The sequence below is a fragment of the Periplaneta americana genome, chromosome 13 (assembly GCF_040183065.1).
Source record: "Periplaneta americana isolate PAMFEO1 chromosome 13, P.americana_PAMFEO1_priV1, whole genome shotgun sequence".
Classification (NCBI taxonomy): Eukaryota; Metazoa; Arthropoda; class Insecta; order Blattodea; family Blattidae; genus Periplaneta; species Periplaneta americana.
Genome location: NC_091129.1, coordinates 134,116,449 through 134,131,802, shown reverse-complemented (window position 1 = coordinate 134,131,802; position 15,354 = coordinate 134,116,449).

The window sequence follows — 15,354 nt, the reverse complement described above, 5'->3', positions numbered from 1 at the left end:
TAGTACAACAGCAACAACAAAATAATAATAATAATAATTATTATTATTATTATTATTATTATTTATTTATTTAATCTGGCAGAGCTAAGGCCAGTAGGCCTTCTCTTCCGCCCAGCCAGACTCTAATTCTAATTAAATACATTTGCTTACATAGTAATTACATTAATATCTAGATCATAAAACAACATGAAAGTAAATAATGAAAATTGGATGACTAATGTTAGTGTGACAATAATAAACACTGGTAAGAAATAGTTATAATAATAATGATAATAATAATAATAATGATGTTGATGATGATGATAATAATAATAATAATAATAATAATAATAACAACAACATAAACCCCACCTACCTTTTACTTTGTTTTTGATAAAAGATAGACGGCATAGTTCGTCCCAGGGATCCTCCCCTGCCAACAAAAAAGTTCTCACTGTAGTCTACATACAACAACAGATAACATTACAGCTTGCTTATATTCATTACTACAGCAACATACAAACGTGGGTTAGGAAACGGTCTGGAATCTGAGCATGAGTCTATCGCTGCAGGCTATTTCACTGCTCCTCGTACACGTGACATTTCTTTTCACAGTAAGCATTTGCTGTTACTCTATCAAGTTCATGTTCGAGCCTTATCTTGCGAGCAATATATGAATACCCCCGGACTAAGGGTATATAGTAGATATTATATTGTTACACCCTTATTCTGGGGAGGGGTATTCATATACAGTACTTACAAGAGAACCAAGATACAGTAATGGCGGAAAGAAATGTTGAATATTTACTAAAATTTTACTGCTATAAGCTGTACCTAACCTGTTAAGAAAACTGCCAAGCAATTTATACACCATTCGAAACAGCATCCTGAAATATGTTCAGATCTCTAATATTAGATTTTGTAAGTCACATATAAAGGAGCTAGAAGGAGGTAAAGAGGCGGTGGTGGGATCTGCGTCATCCAATGGGATTACGTCTGATCTGGTGGGCGCGAGGATTGAACATGTGTGTTATGTTGTCTGAAGCGGTGTTTGGACCGAGCGGCGACGGCAAGCAGTGCGTATGAAATTTTCAAAAGAAGAACAAATTCAAACACGTCTCCTGCCCTTTCTCTTTATAATGCTGCTGCAATCAACGTCACCAAGCCAAGGTGCACGACGGAGTGCGTTCATAGCTGATAAAATTTAATTGTGCGATGGTCTAAATCTGGAAAAAATTACAAGAAAACTTTACAGTGCATTTATTGAGTTGCACTTTTGCCTCACATTGGTATGTCCAACTGTTTGTTACTTGATTTCTGGGAGACTCACAGAGATAAAAATTTAGTACGTGAAATATGGTCATCTTAATGACTTTGAACCTGAAAAATTAAGAGTGCATATCATTCCTGCAAATGCATCCTATTAACTGCAAGCATTAGACAGGCATTTTTTCCAAATGTTCAAGCCAATGGACCAACATGATATAGGCCCTATATGATTCTGCAGTGTTAGATAACATGCATGTGAAATTGCATAACGTAACAGTATTCTCAAACGTATTTCGCTGCTCTCCAGTAAAGAATATTCGCGGCACTTCTTTCTTCTCATAGACATGACTGGAAATTGGCAGGTTTAATTGCACGAACGAAACGTTTGAAAACAGCAGGAGAGAGTTTGAATGTGAGAAAACGTTAATTTGTTCAATGTGTAAGAATGACGTAGCCTAGCTCTGACGTATTTGCCGTGCGTAAGGAGGGAATTATACATGAATTAAAATGGTCTTTTCATCTCTGTATTGTGCAACACATTCATATATTTCTCTATTTCACTTTTTAGCTCTCCGATTTCTTCCCAAATTGTGCACAGACATGCACACATGTTTTGTGTCAGCTAGTACTCTACAAGGCCTTACAACGCTATAATATTTGAAAAGCATCCGAATATTCTTAGAAAAAGTCATTTTTTTAAGTTGAGGCAAAATTAGTGTTCATTTTTATTATTTATACTTTACGTATATCAATTTTGTGGTTCTGCAATACTAGTCTCCATGCTGACGTCTATTCATGCAGTCACTCAAAACTTCAATACCCATACAATAAAATATAAATCCAAAGCAATTATTGAATAATTTCAAGAGAAAAATTGTTGCGGGGCCGGGTATCGATCCCGGGACCTCTGGTTGAACATACCAGCGCTCTACCACTGAGCTACCCAGGAACTCCACCCGACACCGTCTCAACTTTTCCCTTTATATCCACACAACTCGCGTGGGCTGACGAAACGCCAGAGACCCACAACGAGTGCACACAATCTCTGTGTGACTTGGAATTGTGGTTTTCTGTTAACGTACACTGTACCGTATATATTATGCAAATCTAGTCTTTGAGGTGAAGCTCCCTGTAACAATTTTTCTCTTGAAATTATTCAAATCTGCTTTATAGGGAGCTTCACCTGAAAGACTAGATTTGCATAATATATACGTTACTGTGTTCGTTAACAGAAAACCACAATTCCAAGTCACACACAGATTGTGTGCACTCGTTGTGGGTCTCTGGCGTTTCGTCAGCCCACGGGAGTTGTGTGGATATAAAGGGAAAAGTTGAGACGGTGTCGGGTGTAGTTCCCGGGTAGCTCAGTGGTAGAGCGCTGGTACGTTCAACCAGAGGTCCCGGGATCGATACCCGGCCCCGGAACAATTTTTCTCTTGAAATTATTCAAATCTGCTTTACAGGGAGCTTCACCTGAAAGACTAGATTTGCATAAAGCAATTATTGTTTAAACTAACTACTAATTCTTCACTTGTAATTTCTTTCCGGACTTCAGTTCTCAAGTTAAAAAATTTACAAATCATAATGTGATGAAAGAGTAATGGAACGGAGAAAAATTCTCTCCGGCGCCGGGACTTGAACCCGAGTTTTCAGCTCTACGTGCTGATGCTTTATCCACTAAGCCACACCGGATACAACCCCGAAGCCGGTTAGAATCGTCTCAGATTAAGCTCCAACTCTTGTGTTCCCTCTAGTGGCCGCCCTCTGCACTACGTCATAGATGTCTATGAACGCAGGACCGACGTCCACACATGTGCTGAGGTGCACTCGATATGAGTGACTAGTTGGCCGGGATCCGACGGAATGAGCGCCGTCTTAAATCACGAAGTAATTTACGCATATCATATATATTATTTTAATGTACCGAAGTACATATGATATTTCCATGCAGATATTCTGCGTCATCATACGATGAAAGAGTAATGGAACCCGGGTTCAAGTCCCGGCGCCGGAGAGAATTTTTCTCCGTTCCATTACTCTTTCATCGTATGATGACGCAGAATATCTGCATGGAAATATCATATGTACTTCGGTATATGAAAATAATATATAAATCATAATGTGTAATAAAATTACACCCACAAAAGAAACATACGTACTTACTTTATGTATATCGAAATACTTACGACGATGCTGCCTGAAACCTGGTTTTCCTCCTTTATTAAGTGGTCCCATTTTATATAACCCGCTATGGAAATGAATTTGACTACATCGTAGGCTTTTATACTTTTAATTAAGGTGGTCAGTGTCATCTCTGTGGAAAAATAAAGTCAGAAATGTAACACAAACTACGATTTACAACAGACATTGAGAAGAAAATTAACAACCATATCTGGCACTGAAATGATAAATTGTTTTTGCATTATAAATTTAATTTTCTTGTTCTACATCTCAGAGCTAGATGGCGATACAGATTCCATGAAATACTCTAAATGAAATTAAAATAAAAAAAAATATATATATAGGTATATATCTTAGTATTCCAAGTTCACAAAAGAAATTCTTGCATATGTATGACTTGAGGCTTTCCGTGCGTTTGATACAGAATAACTCTTCTCGAGTTCTCAGCCAGGTGAGTTGGAGATTTGCTTCCAAGCTTTCGACGGCTAGCTCTGCCATCTTCTTCAGGGATGAAGTGAAGAAGATGGCAGAGCTAGCCGTCGAAAGCTTGGAAGCTAATCTCCAACTCACCTGGCTGAGAACCCGAGAAGAGTTATTCTAAATTCTTGGATAATTTTCTTTCAGAGAATAAATAATTATCGGCTTGGGAAAAAGAAATTATGGTTTCTCAAATGATGTACATGTAAGCATAACCAAATCACAACATGATCATTATCACTACAAAACATTAATAATAATAATAATTGTTTGGTAGCTGTACATGATTCCGCGAACATCAAACAGATTGTAAAATTATTTCACATCAATTTTTTAGTCATTTACTTACTATATTAACGATCGATATTTTGCTTTTGTAACTATTTGCTTTCTGCAGCTTTTGTATATTTCTTTGGCACGTACAATGAAGTGTTACCCAGCAACCGCTTCTAGCCGTGATAATATATCAAGAATGCCAATGTCTTAACAACTGAAGTAAATGTTGGTTGCCGTGCACTTAAACAAAGAATGTGTCCAGGGCAGATTATTGCGATCAGGAATCTCGTGCAAAAAATGGTGTATTTGTGCAGAAGTGGAGTTATTAGCATAAATATGTAATTTGATTCTCCGGGTGCAATGTCACTGCTGCATTGTGGGTATTTGTTTTTTTGTGTTCTTAGTAAATGTTAGAAAGAGAAGACCGGAGCAGAGATGCGAAGGAAAAGAGAGAGGAGAGGGGAAGGAAAGGAGAAAAAAGAAATGGTATGAATTAAATTTTAGGGAACGAAAGCCAGATTAATCCCTGTTCATATCTTGCATTCGTCCATCTTTGAATGCATCTGTATGAACTAGTACATATCTTGTTACCGCTGTGAATATAATGAATATGAATACAATACAGTAATTCTGTTTTAACCTTCTGTGCAAAATTTCATATTTTTACTCCTAATTATAGGAAAGGAAAGGCACAAGGATTGAAAAATGTAGGTTACGGAAAACGACGTTCAAAGTTATAGTACAATTTATCTACGGAAAAACAACGTTTAAAGTTATAGTACTACTAGCCGTACCCGTGCGCTCCGCTGCACCCGTTAGAAATAAATATAAAATAAATATATAATTAAAATAAGACATTAGATGCAGGGAACATTTGTGTTTAATAGAAGGATAAATCGTTTAACATATTACTTAATTTAAATTGCACCCAAATAATTAAAATGAGATCATTTTGGTCTAGAGACACTCATTTGGTGCAATGACAATTCCTTTAACATGTTTCTTAATTTTTATTACATGCAACCATAGTTTAATGAAGATTGACGTAATTTAGTTTTAATGTGTATATTTTATTTTACTTGTTATAGGTTTCCATTGAATTATGGTAATAACTTAATTTTAACCCTTGTTTTCTACGTTTTTCAGTAAATGGCGCTTGGCCCACTACGGTTGTGAACCCTTCAAATAACTTAAATTATATAATATAATATTACATATTATATTATATTATAATGTATTATATTATATTATATTCTATTGTATTATATTGTATTATATTATTATATTATATTGTATTATATTATTATATTCTATTGTATTATATTATTATATTATATTGTATTATATTATATTGTATTATATTATATTATATTGTATTATATTATATTATATTATATTATATTATATTATATTATATTATATTATATTATATTATATCAGAAGTTACTGTAACAACATTATAGCATTATGCCCATATAGAGAAACTACAATTTCCAATGGTGAAATAATAATTAATTATACAAGTCGGTTAATTTAGCTTCCGATATTACTTCATACAAACACAGAAACATTCTCTCTAGGCTATCTTTCATAGCTTTCGATTGTTGCTGTCCAAGGCCCCTTATAGACGAAGTAATTTGTTTTTTAATTCATTACACGGCCTTAGATGGCAGTTATTTTAATTTTGAAATTCATTTATCTCATTAAATATCAGTTCTATCAACATTTTTCAAGGGATAAAACTTATCGGAAATTATGTTTAAAGAAACGTTTGTTATGTAACATTTCTCACAAAAAACAATAATAAGCGAGATATTTGGATTTATTTAATTCAGGCCCCCCTTATAACCCCCCTTTTAAATAATGTATTTTGAATGCCATATAGCCTAAAATCTAAGTTACAACGAACATAATTTTTATTCCAATTTTCATCGAAATCCGTTCAGCCATTATCGCGTGAAAAGGTAACAAACATACAGACATACAGACAGACAGACATAAAAACCAAAAATTTCAAAAAAGCTATTTTCGGTTTCCGGGTGGTTAATTATATATTTTACGACCAATTATTTTTGGAAAATCGAAAATTACCAGAAAAATTTCGGCTACAGATTTATTATTAGTATGCATTTACCTATTATCTCACCTCATACCGTGCATTCGATGTTTTCCATATGAGTCATTCCACGTCAAATCGCACAGCCATAAAACACTACCTTCTCGGAAATGGTCGAATTTTTTTTCATGAATTCCAGACATCAAATAAGGAGACCCATATTTTTTTATATTCACAATTATTAATTATTTGTGTAGTTATGAATATTTGAAGTTACGCAAGTTATGCGCGCACTGTTACATAAAGTCGCTTGGAACTTTGTGTCTACATATAATTGAGATTTGCGGTTTGGCGCATTTGAAAGACGAAATACAACACTTTTTATTACTTTATGCCTATCACAAATAAATTTAAAATTTGGCCTATTTTTTTAATCATTTCTTTTTCAAAGCAAAATTACTATATTAAATAGCCAAGTTAAAAATCTGAAAAAAAATATAGACTTGTTCGCTGATGCATTATCTGTAAACTACTGCGTTTATAAATATGGGATCGGCACCCATACATTTGTAACAATTTATTTTCCGGAGGCATGCACGCGCTCGCATGCCCAGCTAATGAACTGCTTGCAGCCATAGGCTAGAAGGCTGCCCGTGGAAATTTCCCGTTGCATCTGATGTCACCATACTAATCATCAAATGGTTAATACCTTAAGGAACAGTAAATATCTTATCTAAAATTATTTTATTATTGTCAGCTCAGGGGGAAGCCCTTCACAGTTTATACTGTAATATAGCCAAGTGCTTGATGATAGCAAGACTGGGTAAGGCAGTAAACTTTATGGTAGTAAACAGATGGCATGAGAGAAAAATAATCAGTTTGGGTTTGAATTTCGCGCAGTGACGTGACTTCTATACAACATGAGTGATGGTAAATATCGCGTAATATATAACAAGTGTTTAAATCCATTTACCTTCCTAATCACGCTTTTAAAAAGAAAAGTACACTAAGACGCGTAAGTCACGACTTATTGATAAAGCTCAATTTAAAGAAGTCTTTGAGTGTGCAAATATGTGATTTGATCCGTAAAAATCAATCAATTTCCGCATAGATCAGGTGAAATTGTATGTGAAGCCGGTAGTTCTTGTGATATTAATAAACATGAATCAAATGAAAGTGCGGACAGAGAAAGTGATTATCCCAGTATTTCTTCTAGCAGCTCTATGGATACAGTGCTAGAAATCAATAATATTGAGGAATTAAACAAGATTTTGATGTCAATAGAATCCCCTATTAAGAAATGAAAAATGCAACAAAACGATACCCCCGTGAAAAGTTTCAAAAGTAAAAGGCTCCCTAGCATGTTAAGTTTTTCATGTAGAAGATGCATCATCATCCATTCAAAAGTCAGCCATATTTTATTTTTGACGGAATGCAAAGAAAGTACAACCTGAAAATTACATAGTTATTGCAGACTTTTCTGAAAATTATTCATTTGTAATACAAGATTCAATACAAGGTGTGCATTGCAACATATGCCAAGCCACAATACAGTACAATTTTAATTTTACTTCCTACTTTATTTTATTTTATATTCTCTTATAGGCCTATTAATATTATATCTGAACTGTGACCGAACACGAGCGCTGCTCATTCGGTCTCAAATTTTGTTAATACTACTGCATCTCCTTTTTTTATATTGATTGTATTATTTTATTTCTATTTCTCTTATTTGTAATTATATTCTTTATTCTGTATATTTAAATAAATAAATAAATAAATAAATAAATAAATAAATAAATAAATAAATCCTTTCGTAGTATATTTCAAAGCAGATACAGAAATTCGTTACAAAAGTAAGGTCATCTCAGAAACCATGAAACATGACACCAATCCCTTTCACTTTTTTCAATCCGAAGCAATCAATTTCCTAAAGCAAGAATTCAACGATATGAAAAAAATCATCTGCTTTTCCAATGGATCAAGTTCACAAAAAAAAAAAAAAAAAAGAATTTTAAAAGTAATTGCTTACATGAAGACGATTATGGAATTAGTGCTGAATGACACTTCTTTGCAATGTCGCATGGTAAAGGTCCATGTGTTGGCATTGGAGATACTGTTAAAAGACTTGCCACGAGAGTTAGCCTATACAAGATCCTATAACAACACAAAAAAAACTGTTTGATTAGTCACAAAAAACATTTCTAACGTGTCATTTATATTTTGTCCATTCAATAAGCACAAAAACCACACTGAAAATTTGCAGGCCAGATACCATAATCTAAAACCAGTAACTGGTACATTAAAATTATATTATTTCATTCCGTTGTCGAAAACTGAAGATTTAGTAAAACAATTTTCTTTCAAGAAAGAAGGTAGGCGAATGAAAATTTAAAATGTGAATGAAAAGAAACATTTGAAAAGCATAATGTACAATTATTTGAAGATATCATAATAAGTAAATTAGCAGTGTTTCCTCGAGTAACTTGATCCGTACTGGGTGTAATGTTGCAAAGTTCAGTCAATTATCCAGCGCCGATAAACCTCTTAGCGCGCTTTAAAGCTTCCCGTCCACTGCTGCTGCGCCGACCGCTACACATTCTGTCATAAGTAATTAAATTTCCATTAAACTATTGGAGATCCCATTCTGATTTTTTCTGAAATTATTAAGAATACTTCAGTGCACCTAGTAGGCATTTTTTTAGATTTTTAATAGGGCTATTTAACATTGATGTATATGTTTTAAAAATTTAATTATAAAAATATTTGAAATAATTATATTAAAATTAGTTAGTAAATATTTAATAAAAGACAGTACTTTAAGCTTTTAAATGCATGATGAAAATTGTAATAAAAATTAAGTTCGTTGTAACTTAAATTTTAGGCTATATGGAATTCAAAATACATTATTTAAAAGGGGGGTTATAAGGGGGCCTGAATTAAATAAATCGAAATATCTCGCTTATTATTGATTTTTGTGATAAATGTTACATAACACAAAATTCTTTAAACATAATTTGCGATAAGTTTTATTCCTTGAAAAATTTTGAGAGGACTGATATTTAATGAGATAAATGAGTTTTAAAATTAAAATAACTGCCATCTAAGGCCGTATAATGAAATAAAAAACAAATGACTTCGTATATAAGGGGCCTTGGACAGCAACAATCAAAAGCTATGAAAGACAGCCTACAGGGAATGTTTCTGTGTTTGTATGAAGTAATATCGGAAGCTAAATTAACCGATTTGTATAATTAATTATTATTTCACCATTGGAAAGTGTAGTTTCTCTAGATGGACATAATGCTATAATGTTATTACAGTAACTTCTGATATAATATAATGTAATGTAATATAATATAATATAATATGTAATATTATATAATATAATTCAAGTTATTTGAAGGGTTCAGAACCATAGTGGGCCAAGCGCCATTTACTGAATACGTAGAAAACAAGGGTTAAAATTAAGTTATTACCATAATTCAATGGAAACCTATAACAAGTAAAATAAAATATACACATTAAATCTAAATGATGTCAATCTTCATTAAACTATGGTTGCATGTAATAAAAATTAAGAAACATGTTAAAGGAATTGTCATTGCACCAAATGAGAGTCTCTGGACCAAAATGATCACATTTTAATTATTTGGATGCAATTTAAATTAAGTTAACATATTAAACGATTTATCCTTCTATCAAACACGAATGTTCCCTGGATCAAATGTCCTATTTTAATTATGTAATTACTTTATATTTATTTCTAACGGGTGCAGCGGAGCGAACGGGTACGGCTAGTAGGTAATAAAGTCTGATGTTGATTCCGCAAAGTTGTGAGATATTCAAAGCGAGTTCTCAGATATTTTGGAGTAGAAGATGTGATGAAAGAATTGAACATGTATCCCGACTTTTTCCAGAATTTTTATATAATGTCCATAAATGTTTCTATACCATATTAATGGTTAGAACGTCTCGCCGCGTAACCAGGTTGCCCGGGTTCGATTCCCTGTCGGGGCAATTTACGTGGATGAGGTCTTTTTTACGGGGTTTTCCCTGGACCCAATATGAGCAAATGCTGGGTAACTATCGGTGCTTGGACCCCGGACTCATTTCACCAGCATTATTACCTTCATCTCATTCAGACGCTAAAAAACTTAAAAAGTAAAAGCGTCGTAAAATAACCTACGAAAATAAAAAATAAAACATACAATATTACACCATTTCTTCACAAATTGATTATCAAATTCAAAATCGGCGCGAATTTTGTTTCACAGTCAGACGCGACGTGTCGCTTTCAAGGGCCACTCGTGACTCGAAAGAGGCGAAGTGCAGATTCGAAGTGGTACGCCCCCACCCCATCCTCTCTGTGTGCATTGATACATTTGTTTACATGGGAGTGACTCGAAAAGTTATCATGTCTCCGCCCCATGTCCGAGCCACGTCTTCTCTGTGTGAATTGCGCCTAATATGGTATTAGAATATTTTTCTTGTTTTGTAGCCTAACAATTAATCCATCCGTAGTTTTCTGCCCATGGACAGGTATTTCAGTGCAGCAGCATTCTCCAATCTTTCCTATTGATAAGTTGTTACAATCTCACAGTTATATTAATTACTATCCGTACCTGTGCGCTCCGCTGCACCCGTTAGAAATAAATATAAAGTAATTACATAATTTAAATAGTATATTTGATCCAGGGAACATTCCTGTTTGATAGAAGGATAAATCGTTTAATATGTTACTTAATTTAAATTGCATCCAAATAATTAAAATGCGATCATTTTGATCCAGAGACACTCATTTGGTGCAATGACAATTCCTTTAACATGTTTCTTAATTTTTATTACATGCAACCATAGTTTAATGAAGATTGACATCATTTAGATTTATTGTGTATATTTTATTTTACTTGTTATATGTTTCCATTGAATTATGGTATTAACTTAATTTTAACCTTTGTTTTCTACGTATTCAGTAAATGGCGCTTAGCCCACTATGGTTCTGAACCCTTCAAATAACTTAAATTATATTATATAATATTACATATGTTATATATTATATTATATTATATTATATTATATTATATTGTATTATATTATATCAGAAGTTACTGTAATAACATTATAACATTATGTCCATCTAGAGAAACTACACTTTTCAATGGTGAAATAATAATTAATTATACAAATCTGTTAATTTAGCTTCCTGTATTACTTCATACAAACACAGAAACATTCTCTGTAGGCAATATTTCACAGCTTTAGATTGTTGCTGTCCAAGGCCCCTTATAGACGAAGTTATTTTTTCTTAATTCATTGCACCATCTTAGATGGCGTTATTTTAATTTTAAAACTCATTTATCTCATTAAGTATCAGTTCTATCAACATTTTGTGTAGAATAAAACTTATCGGAAATCATTTTTAAAGAAACTTTTGTTATGTAACATTTTTCACAAAAATCAATAATAAGCGAGATATTTCGATTTATTTAATTCAGGCCCCCTTATAACCCCCCTTTTAAATACAGTATTTTGAATGCCATATAGCCTAAAATCTAAGTTACAACGAACTTAATTTATATTCCAATTTTCATATAAATCGGTTCAGCCATTATCGCGTGGAAAGGTAACAAACATACAGACAGACATACAAACAAAAATTTCAAAAATGCGATTTTCGGTATCAGAGTGGTTAATTATATATGTTAGGACCAATTATTTTTGGAAAATCGAAAATTACCAGAAAAATTTCGGCTACAGATTTATTATTAGTATATCCTGCCCCCTACCGATACGGAGTGAATAAAATTGAAGAAGAATAGTGTTGTAAATAATTTCTGATGTTGAGAAACTCGCTTTGAGCATGTCATGTCAGTTTGTATGTATGTAATTATGTGTAAAGAAATTTCTTCCAACAAGCAAACACTCGCATGGGAGTAGATAAAAAGTTATATATTTTTCTTCCACCATGTTGATAATGTCAAAGCAAATGATTATACAAATTTTGGCCACTCAAGCGCATTAGGAGGACCGTCCAGAAAGTAAGTTTCCCTGGGGCCGTTTACAATTTCATGGAAAGATTTATTGAAACAAATGCAGCAATTGTTGAGCTATTTTTCAACATATTCCCCACCGAAACTGAGACAGTACAATTAATTTTCTGGTAAATAAGACGCAGAAAATCGTATTCACCGCTAAGGCAATAAGAAAGCCGCTCGCCAATGTACAACCTGAGTTTTACGACAAGAACTTACAGAAAGTGGCTTGTTTGAGCATCTTTTACAGTAATTTAATTTGTCCGTAAATTTTTATATTATTTCAATGTACCGAAGTACATATGATATTTCCATGCAGATATTCTGCGTCATCATACGATGAAAGAGTAATGGAACGGAGAAAAATTCTCTCCGGCGCCGGGACTTGAACCCGGGTTTTCAGCTCTACGTGCTGATGCTTTATCCACTAAGCCACACCGGATACAACCCCGGCGTCGAACAGAATTGTCCCTGATTGAGTTCCAACTCTTGGGTTCCCTCTAGTGGCCGCCCTCTGCACTACGTCCGGTGTGGCTCAGTGGATAAAGCATCAGCACGTAGAGCTGAAAACCCGGGTTGAAGTCCCGGCGCCGGAGAGAATTTTTCTCCGTTCCATTACTCTTTCATCGTATGATGACGCAGAATATCTGCATGGAAATATCATATGTACTTCGGTACATTGAAATAATATATGATATGCGTAAATCACGAAGTGATTTAAGACGGCGCTTATTCCGTCGGATCCCGGCCAACCAGTCACTCATAACGAGTGCACCTCAGCACATGTGTGGACTTCGGTCCTATGTTCATAGACATCTATGACGTAGTGCAGAGGGCGGCCACTAGAGGGAACCCAAGATTTGGAACTCAATCAGAGACAATTCTGTTCGACGCCGGGGCTGTATCCGGTGTGGCTTAGTGGATAAAGCATCAGCACGTAGAGCTGAAAACCCGGGTTCAAGTCCCGGCGCCGGAGAGAATTTTTCTCCGTTCCATTACTCTTTCATCGCAAATTTTTAGTTCCTTAATTGGTTGTATTGAACTAATAATTAAGCGTTGAATTAAAATATCATCTTCATTATGTACTAGGTACGCCTGTTGCTTTAACCATTAAAGAAAACTAACAGGATTTCATTCGAGGGAAAACGCGGGTGAGCCACTAGCGTAGGTCGGTCAGTAGATGCTCTTGCCTTCTGATCCGTAGCTGCGCTCGGCCGTTGGTACAAGTCTCTCTTGGGCTGATTACCTTGATTGGGTTTTAATCGAGATTCCCTCAAACCATAAGAAAATTGTCAGATAGGCCTATTCTATGGCGAATCCTTAGCCTTAACCCTGCCAAATACCATCTCGCTTTCACCAATTCCATCGACGCTAAATAACCTAGTAGTTGAAACGGCGTCGTTAAATAACAAATGGACGCAGTCTCCCACTTTTTGTCAGAGGGAAACTCAGTCCTCGTACGTATTTATTCGCGTAATAGACGCACTTTTTCCATAATGTTTAGATTAAAATTCCAGGGTGCGTATTATATGCGAGGAAAAAAAATATAGGTGGAAAAACTCATAAATACCTGACATCCCCAACTGGGTAATCACAGCTGGCTCGATATCGGACATTCAATAAATATTGATAATGATAGATTGTACGACTTTGAGAGCATCGATATATCGAACGCTTACGAGTAGTAATAATATAAAGTGCGTAACATACGTAATCGATAAAAAATGTAACACAGTACAACAAAACTGAGTACAAATAAAGCAATAACTAGCTATATTTTGTGAAGATAACACTGTCACTATTCTCACCTTATTCGTTGATTTCAGTGTCAAAAATTGGAGTGTTTACATTATGCTATGTTGTTCAGTACGCGAGTAAATACGTTCTTCGATCGGGTGTGTAAAGAGAGGTGACTCCAAAATTGCTAAAAATGAAGTAAAGGAAGAAAAATACACTAAGAGTTTCAAAATTATGTGTTACCTCAAAATACACTACGAAAATACTCGACAAAAATCTACGATACTAGATAGCTTTCTCTACAGTAGAGAGCAGCTTTCTTATTAGCTAGGCAGCTCATTTTTCACCAATTTTGTGGCTTACCTCTCTTTATATACCCACCCAAGTTCATGGAAATGATCGTTCTTTCACATTTTAAATTGTTAAATTTGTTTTTTAATTAAATGCTTGAGAACAAAGCTTCAAATATTATACGAGACGCGTCTAGAAAGTAAGTGACACTGGTTTATTTATTTAATCTCTTCTTTTTTAATGGAATTGCAGCAACTGCAGGTTCCCTGTAGTCGGTGGCTTTGATCATAGGATGATAGTATTTTGATGAGATAAAGGATTTGTTATTAATTGTTATGTTATGGGGAGAAACTCGAAAAAGGAGAAACAATCCGGTAATCGGTTCAAGCAGAATTGCAACCCAGGATGAATTTTTCAGACTTTCTTTTGAGAGTTATTTCTTATTATTATTACTAGCCGTACCCGTGCGCTCCGCTGTACCCGTTAGAAATAAATATAAAGTAATTACATAATTACAATAGGACATTTCATCCAGGGAACATTCGTGTTTGATAGAAGGATAAATCGTTTAATATGTTACTTAATTTAAATTGCATCCAAATAATTAAAATACGATCATTTTGGTCCAGAGACACTCATTTGGTGCAATGACAATTCCTTTAACATGTTTCTTAATTTTTATTACATGCAATCATAGTTTAATGAAGATTGACATCATTTAGATTTAATATGTAGGCCTATATTTTATTTTACTTGTTATAGGTATCCATTGAATTATGGTAATAACTTAATTTTAACCCTTGTTTTCTACGTATTCAGTAAATTATATTATATTATATTATATTATATTATATTATATTATATTATATTATATTGTATTGTATTGTATTATATTATATCAGAAGTTACTGTAATAACATTATAGCATTATGTCCATCTAGAGAAACTACACTTTCCAATGGTGAATTAATAATTAATTATACAAATCGGTTAATTTAGCTTCCGATATTACTTCATACAAACACAGAAACACTCTCTGTAGGCTATCTTTCA